Below are 14,186 nucleotides of genomic sequence, written 5' to 3' on the forward strand. Positions count from 1 at the left end.
ATGAAAGCATCTCAGCACCAATCAATGGTGCCGAGATACTTTCTGCGTACTTGGTTATAGTCTAGCAACAAATTCAATAATATCTATAGGCCTACATATTATGTTTAACCGCAGGTCCTAAAGTGTATTTTGAAATAATGAAATGCTTTTCAAAATTGTTTCGCGGATCAATTAAAATTCTAGATGGGGGCCGCCAGTGTTTTGTGTGCGCTCGTGTGATTTGAATGCTTGCATTACTTGAATATACAGTGGCCTACAATCGCCTAACGGTTTTAAAAATGGTAATAGCATGAAAACGGTGGCAGATATTAGTAATTCTTGCGGAATGTAAACGTGCGGAGTCAGGAGTTTCAGACACATCATTCATTCATGTTTCAAGGGGTTGTGTAGTTATTAAAATTTGAAAAATAATAACTTTTTATATGGACAACCTGTCCCCAAAAACCGAATCAAAAAGTGATTGCCCTGTCACTTCTGATGCCAACGAAGAAATTTCCACGTTTCTAAGTGCAATATTCGCAGAGATATCGGAATTCAAAAATCGGAGAAAAGTTGAGAAAGAAGCGCTGTCCATTATTTTTTGTCGCTTTCCTTCCAGAATTAAAATATCTCAGTAAATACTTGTAAACAAGGAAATTCGTATTAGTTAAACTGCTTTTTTTGTTCCTTTAATTTTTGTTCTTTTCCCTATGCTACTTTTATATTGAAAGCTACATAATAAAAGAATTTAATAATAGTATAGATTGCGTAAAAAATTCTTTGAAAAGTTAATTTAGTATTTAAAAGGTTTGAATATTACATATTTTATTGATTTTCTTCTGTTATACCGACATCAATTTTCGTGAAATATTTTTTACGTGATATTCAAAACACGTTAAAAATCAGTGACCAAAAATGCATCACGGAACTTCATGGTTTCCGAAATTTGGCATGTTCATCAGTTTCCAGACAATTTTCCAAAATTTCAATTCTACGAATAATAAAATTTATTATATTAAACTGATTCTAAATACTAATTACTATGGGATTTATTGAGTGTAATTAATTTTTTTTTATTACAATTGAAAACGAAATGAGCAATAACTAACATATATTTTATTGTGGTCTTTTGTTTCTATATTTCATTGAGTACGTTTTTTATTGCGGTACATGTAGTTTAATACAGTACCGCATTTCTTGGAATAATCACCACATGAACATATACGTCGCTGTATCGGATGGGGGGGGGGAAGAACAATCAATTACAGTCAAACATCGTTAATGAGTCACTCTTGGGAGAGCAAAAATATGACTTAGTAAGCGGAGTGACTCATTAAACGGAGTAAGCCATAGCTGTGTCAATTCCTGCCTCAGGACAATTGGGATTTCCAAAAAGTGACCCGGTAAGCGGAGTGACGTGTTAACCGGGTGACGCACTAACGAGGTTTGACTGTATATGAATGACATTTTGTTTATGAACTTACCATAAGGCCACACATTTCTGATATGAAATTTATTAAATGCTTATTTTTAATTTCGGAAATTAATTGACAGTTGAATATCATGTGATTCAATAGGTCAATCTCTTAGAAATTGTTTTTTGAAACGAAAATGAACATCGGGTTTCCAGAATCGGAAATACAGACGCACTATATTCACTCCCTTACAGTGGATTCCAAATTACAAAAGAATGAATTGCGGCGATTGTTCATAAATTATCATTAAAGAGAATGATATCTCACAAAATATAAAACATATGAACTTATCAGAAATGAGTAGCTATATTTTCTTATTTTGTTTTCGTCGGGAAAGTGTAAAATGAAGAGGAGCTTTTTTCCATTTTTTTGGTAATCCTGCTTTTATAACCGAATATAGTTTTGTAATGCTGTATACAATTAACAAAAATATGGGTTCTTCCAAGCTCTACATTTGTCCCCGCCCCCTTTTTTTCACGAAAACGTCATATGAGGAGAGGTTAGACAATCATATTCTTTTTTCACTTAAACGCCAATCTGCGTGGAAAAAACATAAAAAATAAGCAAAAATAAACAATATGATTTAATAATTATATATTATTTACGATAGAAATGACGCATTTGATGACACTTCCACACGTTTACGAAACGTAAATTAAAAAGAAAAAAAACACACACACACACAAATTTTTCTCCCCCCCCGCTTTCTATACTCCAAAATTCGCTGCCCTGGGCTATAGCCCGCTTAACCCCCTTTAATACACTACTGATTATTGGCCGAAAAGTGAAAAAAAATGGAATGCGTAGGTTTCGTATTAGGACTTGCCTCATTGCATTAACACGTTTAGGAAATGTTTTGCTCGCTTCGCTCCAAAGGGTGTAATGCGGTCGCGTAGGGACGGTTCGTGAAGTCCTCACTCCACTTTCCTTATAGCCATAGGCGTACGCAGAATTTTCTCAGGGGGGGGGGGGAGGGTCAATTTTTTTTTCTTAAGGGGTGTTACGTCTTTTCCTGCAAAATAACACTATAATCTCGGCTTGCCACCCCCCCTCTTCCCCGTTTAGCGTACACAAATGCTTATAGCTCAGGGCTCGTCTGCTATGAGTGAATCGTAACAGGAAAATGCAATATGAGTTTCATCATAACGCTTTCCGAAAATTATCGTAAATCCATTACGTAATTCCATGATGAGCAGTTTCTCGAAAGATGGCGCTCGTACTGTAGAATGGAAAATTGAATTAGATTTATTCTAACAATAATTTTGAAGAAAGTTCAATGGGAACGTGTGGAAATAAAAAAAAATGCTCAAGAGGGAAATGAGAAGACGGTGACGTCACTTGAAGAAAAAGTATTTCAAAAAAATCTCAAAACTACGAACTTTTTCCTTTGTTTATTCCGTTTCGGGAGTTGATTTTTGGTTAGGGCCGTTGATGTTTACCCGACGGGTATTGCTGTTTGGATCATGCTCTTGATCGTTGAAGGGGCATTTAATGGTCATAAATGGTCATCAGGGGGGGATTTAATTAGGATCCCTCCTTGGCGTGGATTCTATGATTCCTTGGACAAATGCATTCGTGGTCAAGTTCACATTCAATAACAGGTCAGTAGATGAAATATAGGGTTGTCACAATACACTCTCGAGCCCTTTGTAGTGAATGGACGAGGAAAGACTTAGCCACATTCATGTGTATTTTGATTGACCCTCCACTTTCAAGGCTAGCTCCTCCACTACGATACATATGATGTCTTAAAACCAGCTTTGGTCCTTTTACTGGCCGAAATTCAAGCTAACCTGCTGTCTTTCGGAAAGCGAAAGAAATGAGCTTCTTCAGTTCTTGAACTTTTTTCTCATCCTAAGGTGCAACAATAATTCAATGTCCCACCACTTGCCATTTCAAATAACGTCAAAAACATCAACAAATGTAACGATAAAAAAACAACAAAAGAACGATTAAAAAATAACAAATATAACTTCAACTTCGAGGAAGAAATTGGCCCTTATAAGGGCTTTTTGAAAATGGAATACAATTTAAGGATGAAATTTAAAATACGACGAAGATGATAGAAGAGCGAGCACGTGGGAAATGAAAAATTGTGAGAAAGACCGGTGGTGAGCGAGAGGGGAAAAATTCCTTGTTGTAGTTCGCCCCTCTGCTGATAGTGGTGCTAGTTAGCGACCGGTTTTTCCATAGCAGTGACAAAGCTATACTCTTTAACCAGCTTTGATTTCACCTCATTTTTCCAAGCCCTTATTCTCTTGTTACTGCTCCCAACGATACACTAATCGGGGAATGTTTTGGATTTTGCATGCTAAATCTAAAAAACAATTGAGAGAGATATGGTGTTTGGATAATTGGAGTTCGGACAATCACCGCTCTACTGTATTGAAAAAACAAAAGCTTGTTTGCATATATAGTCTATTTAGAATATTTGAAAGATCTTTCTCTCAGTTAAACATTTCTGTCCACTCTGTTGTTACGGGAAGCATTTTTGCAGTTCAGAGGCAAAAAAATGTAACGACACTTCAAAATAAGAAAAGTGTTGAATTGTTTGAGATGGCGGAGGAATTAAATTGATGAGGGAAACTGAAAAGGGGGGAAGAGAAGAGATGGTTAATGGATAACAGATACAACTTAAGTGGGCCAAATCGATAGGGAGTACATTTAAACGTTATCTTTATTAAACACATATAAGGGGAAAGTTGAAAGGTGAAAAAATGCTTGGATGCACTTTGATATGACATATGATATTTTCCCCATGCTATTTTGTGTAAAAAAACAAAAATGGGGGTGGGGAATTCTTGAACACCCAATATGATTTGAAGAAAAGGAAAAAATATTGTTAAAGTTGAGCAGAGCGATTATTTTACGTTAAGAGCAGAGCTTTATTCAACATTAAAGAGCAGGGCCAACAAAATTTAGTTAAGAGGAGTACATTTATACATACATGACCATTCGTTTCAGGATGTGAGAGCGTGAAAACCTATCACACTGCACTAAAAAAAGTCATGTCACTATTATTTTGGCACACCTTGTTCTTATGAGCTCCTAAGCTCATTACATACAGACACTTCAATATACATGTTCAAAATACGTGAGCATAAAAAAGGTATCCTCAACATCATATTTCTATGTTTACATTATTTCAGCACACCCTGTACATTTGAGTGTCAAAGTGCGGTAAGATATATTCTTGAACAGAAATAGTTGATGGATAAATGTTTGCAGAAATGAATAAATGTGTAGGACAACAGACAGTTGTGTGTGAAACATGAAGGAAATACAACTTGCGTGGATGCAAATGCACGATGTGTGAATAGAGGGGAGTGCACACACTCATGTACATAATTGGGTGTATAAAAAAATACAAAAACAAAACAGTGTGTGTGTGAATTTGAAAATTGTGAAGGTACAAAACAACCAACCAGAGCATGTAAACATCAAATCCATGATTGAGTATATAGGGCAAAACAATGTATGTGAAGTGGAAACAAAACAAGAGATTGTTTATATGTGAATTTTGCATGGAGGAGAGTGTGAGAAAAGGTGAGCTTATGCAAAACCACATACAAAAGTGAGCGTGTGGGACATTACAAAACAAAAAACAATGTGTGAACCGCAGGAAGATGAATTTGTGTGCATACGAGTTTAAGTATGAACATGTGAAACTTTCATGTGCTCTCATTCTCTTCACATGTTCTCGTTCTCTTCAGGGTTTCATGGTGAAACCCATATGCACAACTGGATATGTATGACTACAAGACAAAACAAAGTGTGAACGTGAAGAGTTGTGTGTGTGTGTGTGATTGAGTATGCAAAATCACATGACCATCTGCATGAATAAGATGATACTAAACAAAACAATGTGCAGATGTGAATAAAAATAGAATTGGGTGTTTGTGATTTTGCACACAGAGTGGGTGTGGATGGGAGTATGCAAAACCACATTTACACGAGTGAGTAGATCAACACAATACAAAACAATGTAGAATGTGAACAAAAAAAAAATTGTGTGCATGGGAATTTTGCAAAGTGTGGATGTGAAAAGAAAGTGCAAAATCGAATGCAACCATGAGTGTGAAGAACGATACAGGAAACGAGACAATGTGAGTGGAATATGAACCACCAAGAATTTGTGTGCAAGTGTGATCAAATGAGAAAAATTTATGTGCAAAGGTGAGCAAAAAACAATAACGTGAAGAGACAACAGCGTGTAAAAATCATGTATATATGTGTTGATGGGGGGGGGGGGAGAAAAATAAATGGTCTGAAGTATCATGATATCATGTCATAACTTTAGCGCAGACATGAATGCAATTCGCTAGCAAAAAATATACATTCATTTCAAGCATCAGCATGATGCCCATGGTAATCAGGAAGAAGTGAAGTGGTGAAAACAATAGAATGCATAGTACGGAGATTATTGAATTGTTTGTGTATACGTTTCTATATGTTTTGTTCGGCCAAATTTGTGTGTGTGTGGCCTAACATGCATGGATGTGTGGTATGGAAACAAAAAAATAAAATGCAGAATCGAGTTTCGAGGCTAGTCAGAGGTAGACTGAAAACTCGTGAAAAGACAAATTTTTGGCTAGACAGAGGCAGCTTGTGGGGGGAAAAAAGGTGAAGTGTTGCTATACAAAAATCATGGTGCTCAAAAAAAATAAAAAAATAAACCAGAACTGTATGGGTTCCTATCATAACTCTATGGGAGACCTATTACCCCCTCCAAAATACATATTTGACATGAAATGCGTGAAATTCATATTCATCAACCTTTCAAAAAAAATCATAATAATTTCAAATATGCACTTCCCCAGAAATGGTGTGGATAGAAATAGTGTGATGGTAGTGGTAATGTCATCACTATATGAATACTTGATTGGACTGAATAGAAATCTAAGAAATCAACTGTAGTAGTAATTAATATGTCTCAATCCATAAAATGCACAACCTTTAATATATCCAAAAATAATGTATTCAAATCATAAAAATAGATAAGCATACATGCAAGCAATTTTGTTCTATGAGAAGAACATTTTAAGGGTTTCCGCAATAACAATCAGGACATCATTGAAGTAACACGACACCTTGTCATGAAAGTTAAAAAATATATGTTACGAAGGAAAAGTTAAATTTGTTTCTTACTCAACCTCCGTATCAAAAAAAATATTTTATGCCCTCCAAAATACTTATTTGACATGAAATGCTTGTGCGCTTTTACTTCACCCATTCAAAAAATATTATTTCAATTATGGAGTTGTGTGGTTAGCAATGGTGTGATGGTAGTGGCAGTATTATGAATATATATGAACTCGTTTGAATGAGACTGGCGTAGAACTATTAAGAAATCATTAAAACAGCCCTCGAGGTAATCGATGCCTTAGTTAGAAAAATCCTCAACCCGATCCTTCAAAAAAAAAAAAAATCCTCGATGCAATATTATGTACAAAATAATTGATTTTATTCAAAAATACATATATTAATATTAGAATATATATTTTAAATCTCTCTTTTTTTTTCCTCACGAGATAGCATGTCATCCTATGGCATGGATCTTATATTTATATGTAAGGGGCCATTCAAGTATTACGTCATTATCGATGGGGGAGGGATTTCCGATTTGCTGACTTTTGATGGGAAGGGGGGTTTGGATATGGCTTATGACCAACTTATCAACCAACTCTTTATAAAAATATGAGTTAGGATTCAGAGGGGCAGAGCTGATGACGAAATTTTGCTGACAAGGAGGGGTGGGGGTCAAAAATGGCTAAAAATTTGCTTACGTAATACTTGAACGGCCCCTAATTTGTCAAAACCCCTTATATTTGTGATCAACATTTGCAAAAGAGAGAGGTGTATATTTCCCCAGCTTGTGTTCTGCCCCACACTAAGAATGGAGAAATCTATTTTTAGTAACAATTTCGAGATATCCATTCAAAGTTTAAGAACAACAATGTGTATCTTCCAAAAATACATTCACAATGAAATGCGACAGACAGGCACCAATAACCAGAGATGCCAACAGCGGGCAAAAGGCTGATGCCTGACTGCGCCAGAGCTCCCTGGGTAGTAGTCGTTCTATCTGGATTGTGCCAGATTTAAGGTGACCTTAAACGTATCTCGGATCACACGTCATGTAGCCCAGTTTGATTAAAGGAAAAGACTGCCAAAATCCTCAAGAAAAGTGCTTCGAGTTCTTCGTGTGCAATGTCAGCCGATCATGTAAGTCAGTGGAGAGAAAGTCGAGAGAACTTCCCCTCTTAGGGGAGGGGGGCCCTTTGTGGCTGAGAACCTTTGTGCGCCACAATCTACATTTTTATAGCTCATAGATGAATTTTTTATACGTGGGAGAACGATATATGATGTCGACATGTGTGCTACGCATTCAGTAACTCTTGTTATTTTGTATTCATGAACGGTAACGTAGTACAATATCATCGTGCATCCAAAGAGTCAGCATGAATGGTTCCGGTTCACCTTTTACTCGTAGTAGATTAGAAGGATTTATTTGCAAGTAAAAGGTAATCATTATTAATACGAATTGAAGGTTTTGCTATTACCTTTTCTTTTGTTTGTATAATCATTTCCTTTCTATTAATATGGCCCCATTATCTCTTTACGTTGATTTTTATTGTTCCTGTATGGTTTTTGAAGCAGGTGTTTTATACTAATGCTAAGTAAATACCAAGGGTTTTATCCTATTGACCAAAACCTTGCCAACCTTGATTATAATAGATTTAGACTTTGTGATGATGATGTACTTTTCTTTTGCAGGTAATCGAAGATTCTCATCATAATCTTCAGGATAAAACAGCAGAAGCTTTCAAAAGGATATGCTGAGAGAATTTTTTTAAAAAACGTCAGAGTTCAGATGAATCACAGAAACTATAAGAGATTTGGTTGCCTGCTGTCCGTTCCAACGCATCTTTAATAGTATGGGTGAATCATCTGCGAGATCACATAATGAAGATGATGTGGATAAAGGTGATACCAGTTTTATGTTAATTTAGACAGAATTTATAGCTTCTGATCAATTCGAAAACTCACACAAGTGTTAGTGCTGCAGAAGAACATTGTTGAAAAGAATGATTTAGACCAGTGTCCGTAAAAGTATTAGACTCAAATGAAATATTAGACTCGCACACTGTAGAAAAAACCCATCAGCAGGATATCTCTAGTAAATCAGTAATTTTTAAATCTACAAAAAAGAAGCCACATCTGTGGAAGAACATTTCATCAGATGAACACTACAAACAAGCACACAAAAATTGACTTTGAGGAGGTGCCAAATGAATGTGAATTTTATGAAAAGAATTGTTTTGCAAAAAATGCAAATGTACACAAAACTTTCCACACGTGAGGGGCATCATATAATTGTGATGCATGCAAAAGAATGCATGCATAGAAGAAGCAACACAAATGGGAATTCTTTGGTAAATATTTTTTTCGAGTAGGCACGTTAAATAACAAATCAAGGGCCCATAGTGGAGTCCAAAAATTTCTGACATTTGACGTTTTTACCAACACAAAACATTCCACACTAGGGAGAAATCCCATGAGTGTGAAAGCACATTGGTAAAACATTTTCTCTTGTAGGTTATTATAACATCCACATTTTGTGATATTTGTAGTAAAATGCTTTCTAGCTCCAGCATTTTGAATATGCACAAAAAAGTCCAAACGAAAGAGACAGCACATGAATGTGATGTCTGTGGTAAAACATTTTCTCAGAGTAGTAATTTAAATACTCACAAAATAATTCACACGGGAGAGAAGCCGCACGAGTGTGAAACTTGTGGTAAGACATTTTCTCAAATAGGCAATTTAAAAGTGCACAACAAGATCCACACTGTAGAGAAGATATATGAATGTGATGTCTGTTTTAAAACATTCCACGTAGTAAACAATTTAAATAGGCACAAAAAAGTCCACACTGGGGAGAAGCCACATGAGTGCGAAATCTGTGGTAAAACATTTTCTCAACTTGGCAATTTAAAATCACACCACGGAGTCCATACTAGAGAGAAGCCACATCAGTGTGATATCTGCAGTAAAAAATTTTCTCGAGCAGACAGTTTAAACAGACACAAAAGAGTCCATACAGGAGATAAGCCACACGAATGCGAAATCTGCCGTAAAATATTTTCTCAACTGGTCCATTTAAAAGTACACCACAGGGTCCACACTGGAGAGAAGCCCTACGAGTGTGATATCTGTCGTAAAACATTTTCTAGAGCAAACAATTTTAATACACACAAAAGGGTCCACACTGGAGAGAAGCCACATGGTTGTAAAATCTGTGGTAAAACATTTTCTCAAGTAGGCGATTTAAAATTACACCGCAGGGTCCATACTAGAGAGAAGCCGTACAAGTGTGATATCTGTTGTAAAACATTTTCTCAAAGTAGCAATTTATCCAAACACAAAAGTGTGCACACGAGGAGAAGCCACATGAATGCGATTTTTGTTACCAGAAATTTCTAACCAGTTCTCATCTGAAGAAGCAAAAGCTGATTCATTCTGAAGAGACTTCAAATGAAATTGGCAGTGTAAAGCAAATAGCTTAACACACACACACACGAGAATATGTCCTAATCAGGGTTCGTAAAATCCCAGCTCGCCATGGCGACAAAAGAATTGGTATTGGTCCCTAAATTTTCCTTTGATTTGGTTTTTAAATTCAAGTCCGAGAACTATTTAAAATTTTTGGAACTTATACCCGCATATGTAGGAACATGGGAAGGAGTCACGATGTTTTTTAAAAGCAGAAGAAAAAACAACAAAAAAACATTGTTTTGCACCTAATTTTCTCAGGGAAATAATGTTGTTCTGGTCCCTAGATTTTTTACGATTTCCCAAACCGTGGTCATATCACGATATTTGAGTGGGAGATCATACACCTCAATCAAGAGATAAAGGGGGGGGGGGGAGAGAATAATTCCACACACACAAAAATAATCCAATGAGAACTCTTCCATAAGGGATCATTCAAGTATTACGTCGAGGGGGGAGGGGGTTTCGGATTTGCTGACTTTTGGATGACAAGGGGGGGAGGTTTGAGGGTTGCTTACGTCATCAACCACCTTTTTTGAAGATATGAAATATTCTAAGCTGCTGACGATATTTTGCTTACAAGGGGGGGGGAGGGGTTCAAAAATGGCTAAAAAAAAATCTGCTTACGTAATACTTGAATGGCCCCTAACCTATTTTAGAATATGAAGTGAATGTTGTTTCTTTTATTCTGAGAAGTTTGCACAAGCTTGACAATTTCAGCTATAGTTTTCTGTAAAACTTTTATAGGTTGACGTGGAAACTAGGTTATTAATGAAACTCTCTCAATGCATACTGCTACTACACTGATGGGTTTTATTTTTCTCAGTATCCCATATCGACACACAAAAAGTCGCTTATTTGAATGTATTAACACTAGGTATTTCACGTAGTGAATTTTTTTTTCATTGGATCAACGTGTTATTTATTTGCTTGTGATTATTTCAAGTGACCCAAGAAAATTGAAGGATCGATTTAAAAATGTCCGAAAATGATGCTCAAGAAGAATATCTGTTGTGTGTATAAACTTGTCAATAAAATTTGTTTTTACAGGTTTGTTGTGTCGGAATCTTGTAGGTCTGATGATCACGCTGTGATATCCAACTGAATGTATTTAATAAAGCTCAACAAGTAACAGATCAGATTAAGACTTGTTGGACAGGATCTGAAAAACATCGTGAGAGCCATTGCTTTCTCGACAGGTATACGAGGTATAAAAGCATGGCGTCGATGCGCGAGCTGCTTAGTCACATTTGCATACACTGAAATACGCAACACATCTCTCCTTAATCGAAGCGACTAATTTTCATCATGTTCTTCGATATCTATCCGGTTTTTCCGGATCCTGGTTGAACGTTAAATTGCACATTAAGTTCTCTGGAACAGTTTCGGTATCATTAGGTGCAGCCAATTCAAAACTGGAGATTTTTCAAAATTCTCGAAATTCCTAGGAGCAATATCAGCATAACCATGTCTCTACTGTAGCTTGTTTCGATAGTTTACATATATACAGTCAAACCTCGTTAGTGCGTCACCCGGTTAACCCGTCACTCCGCTTATCTGGTCATGAAATATTCTAAGCTGCTGACAGGGGGGAAGGGGGTAAAAAATGGCTGAAAATCTGCTTACGTAATACTTGAATGGCCCCTTATTTATATTTTCCGATGGGCTTGAAATCCTGGTAATGAATCATTATTATGTTCACATGAACAGTTTTGTCACTGCGTTACGCAATTACAAAACCCGTATGTACTGGGTGACTCGAAATGTTACGCCGCCAAAGCAGTTTTTTTTTTTTTTGGCTTGTAGCGTTTCCGCAAATTCACAATCGCACTAACAATTTTAAAAGGGAATTAAAATTAATTTGATACTCACGAATACTTTAAGAAATTCATTTCTAAAAATATTGTTGGTGCTGCTACCTACTCTCAAAATCAGAAGTGCCTTATGTGGTGATGGCGAAGCTCAGGTATAAACAACTGAATTCTTCATTCAGCTACGCTCCTTATAAACAAAGCTTATAAACTGACCTGAAAGATCAAACTTCCATGAACGACAGATGGCAGCATGAACACTGAACAAGCGCTACATAAATACATTAGGGGCCACGCATTCTGGCATGTGCCGATTCGTTAGAAATTCCGCAGGGAAATGTGTACGAGGTGCATGTGTAACCTGGGGAAGAAGTAGAAGAAGAAGTCGTATGCAATTCTGCGTCACAGTGAATAAAAGGCACGCACTCAGTATTTGCGCCATTATCCCGTACGTTACAACCATTAGAATGGTTACACGCTGGAATAACTTCACTGCTTACTTCATTTTTACAAAATTAAGGTTTCAGGAGGTAATCCATATCAGACAAACTTAAGGGCCAGATTTGGTCCACGGGTCAAGGGTTTGCCATGTATTGCTTAAAGGGTGTGGGGCGCAATTAATTCCTTAAACAGAAATTTTGACTTCTTACCCTCCAAATAATATTGAAATTAACAGAAATTGATTATAATAAGATATAAAGATATTTTATTTCGAAATTTTAATTTAACAAAATATTTTTTGCATTAAATTTTTTTTTCTCGTCTGGTAGGCGGAGATGCACTTGCCCCCCTATGCCCCCCTCCTGCGTAAGTTTCTGGTCCCACCAATATGCGTTAGGAGATAGGGAGCAGTGCTGACGAAATTTTGTGACAAGGGGGAGGGGGGGTCAGAATTTTGTTGACTATTGCTGAAAGGGGGGGGGGGGTTAAAATTAGCTGAAAATTTGCTGACGTAATTCTTGAACGTCTCCTTAATGTCATGCTTATTAACCCATGCTTAAAATACGAATGGGACGAGAAGAAGCACGAGCAGATAGTACATCCGCTGCTTTCTTGATCAAGGATGAATTACAAATAGCGCAAGTGAGTTGCGAAGAACTGACGTAAGCTCTTGAGACTCATTCGTAAAAACGCAGCTCATGATCGTCATTTTGTTTTCCGTATCGGAACCATCACCACTGGAAAGCACGAAATCTCATTTCGACCTCATTATTGCGCCACTGAAAACGAAAATCCCATCCCACACATCCACAATTTTGGAATTCTACATTTGCCGAAAGCTTATCTGTTGTTCTATAATGTTGATAAAATTCAAGAATAATATCTAATGGAAGATCCTTTATTATAATGTAGTGTCCGCCAAGTGTGCACTCAAACTTTTCAGGCCTATACACACTTGGCGAACAACCTAGGATTCCGTAAGAGAACCGAGCGAAGGTTTTGACCCTTGATGATTGCATCGTCATGCCATTCATCAAGCTCCTTTCTGAAATCCAATTCAATGATCGCGGCGTCCCGCAAATTCATCTAAATCTATCCAGAAATCGGTCCATAGTTCTTTCGCCTTTACCCCATTCTGAGGTAATTAGTAAAAACCGGACGAGGTCATGCCTTGGTTTCACCAGTGCGCTTTACCGGTTCTGACCCACCGCCTCATCCCAGAACCATAAAAATTCTATTTTAAGGCTAGTCTCACGACTCAGAAAAAAATGTACTGTTCTTTCATTCAAACGCTAATTTTTAAAAAGGCCGTCACTGAACAGAAAAAACATCTACACCAGGATCCGTAGCTAAGATAAACACTGTAACACGGCGTCCCGCGTCTTAATCTGTGTTTTGCTGCAAGAACACAGAAAAAAATACTGCAGGCACATATCTCTTCCCCAGTAAATATACTTTTTTTGTAGCTTAGCAAGCGACCCTATTGCTATTCCAGGGTCAATTTACTCAGACTGTATTGAAGCAGTATCACAGCTCTTATATCGCTCCACGCCGACCCGCTCCTGTACTTTACCAATCAAATTACCCTCATCCTCCTACAACAACACCATACCAGAGACATCTCATCATGGCGTTGCTGAATCCCGGTTAAGAAAATAACCAAAAAGCTTCATCCGAGATTTTCGTGGTCGAATCTCTCTTCCTTTTTTTTTCTTTAATGATACGATGATTCGCACTGTTTATATAGTGATGTTAAATCACCGACAACAATTATAACAAATAATAGAGAACAACAATGGTTTTTCGACAGAATTTCATGATTTTATTTCTTTCTGTTGGCGAACAACGAAATTCCATCAACAATGAAAGCCTCGTATGAAACTGTTTGGACTTGTTCCTGAGAATGACGGGCACTAGAACAATC

General features: G+C 36.9%; 1 long non-coding RNA gene across 1 annotated transcript; it reads left to right on the top strand.

Moving 5' to 3' along the window:
• The first annotated feature begins 2,887 nt into the window (after positions 1-2,887).
• LOC149065127 (uncharacterized) lies at positions 2,888-8,839 on the top strand. The gene is made up of 2 exons (XR_016195674.1): positions 2,888-3,055; positions 8,232-8,839. It is a non-coding gene; the product is annotated as an uncharacterized LOC149065127 (long non-coding RNA).
• Positions 8,840-14,186: the final 5,347 nt, after the last annotated feature.

Source organism: Pholcus phalangioides, unplaced genomic scaffold (assembly GCF_987345545.1).
Source record: "Pholcus phalangioides strain wild (caught in Gottingen) unplaced genomic scaffold, Ppha-v1.0 ptg000041l_1, whole genome shotgun sequence".
Classification (NCBI taxonomy): Eukaryota; Metazoa; Arthropoda; class Arachnida; order Araneae; family Pholcidae; genus Pholcus; species Pholcus phalangioides.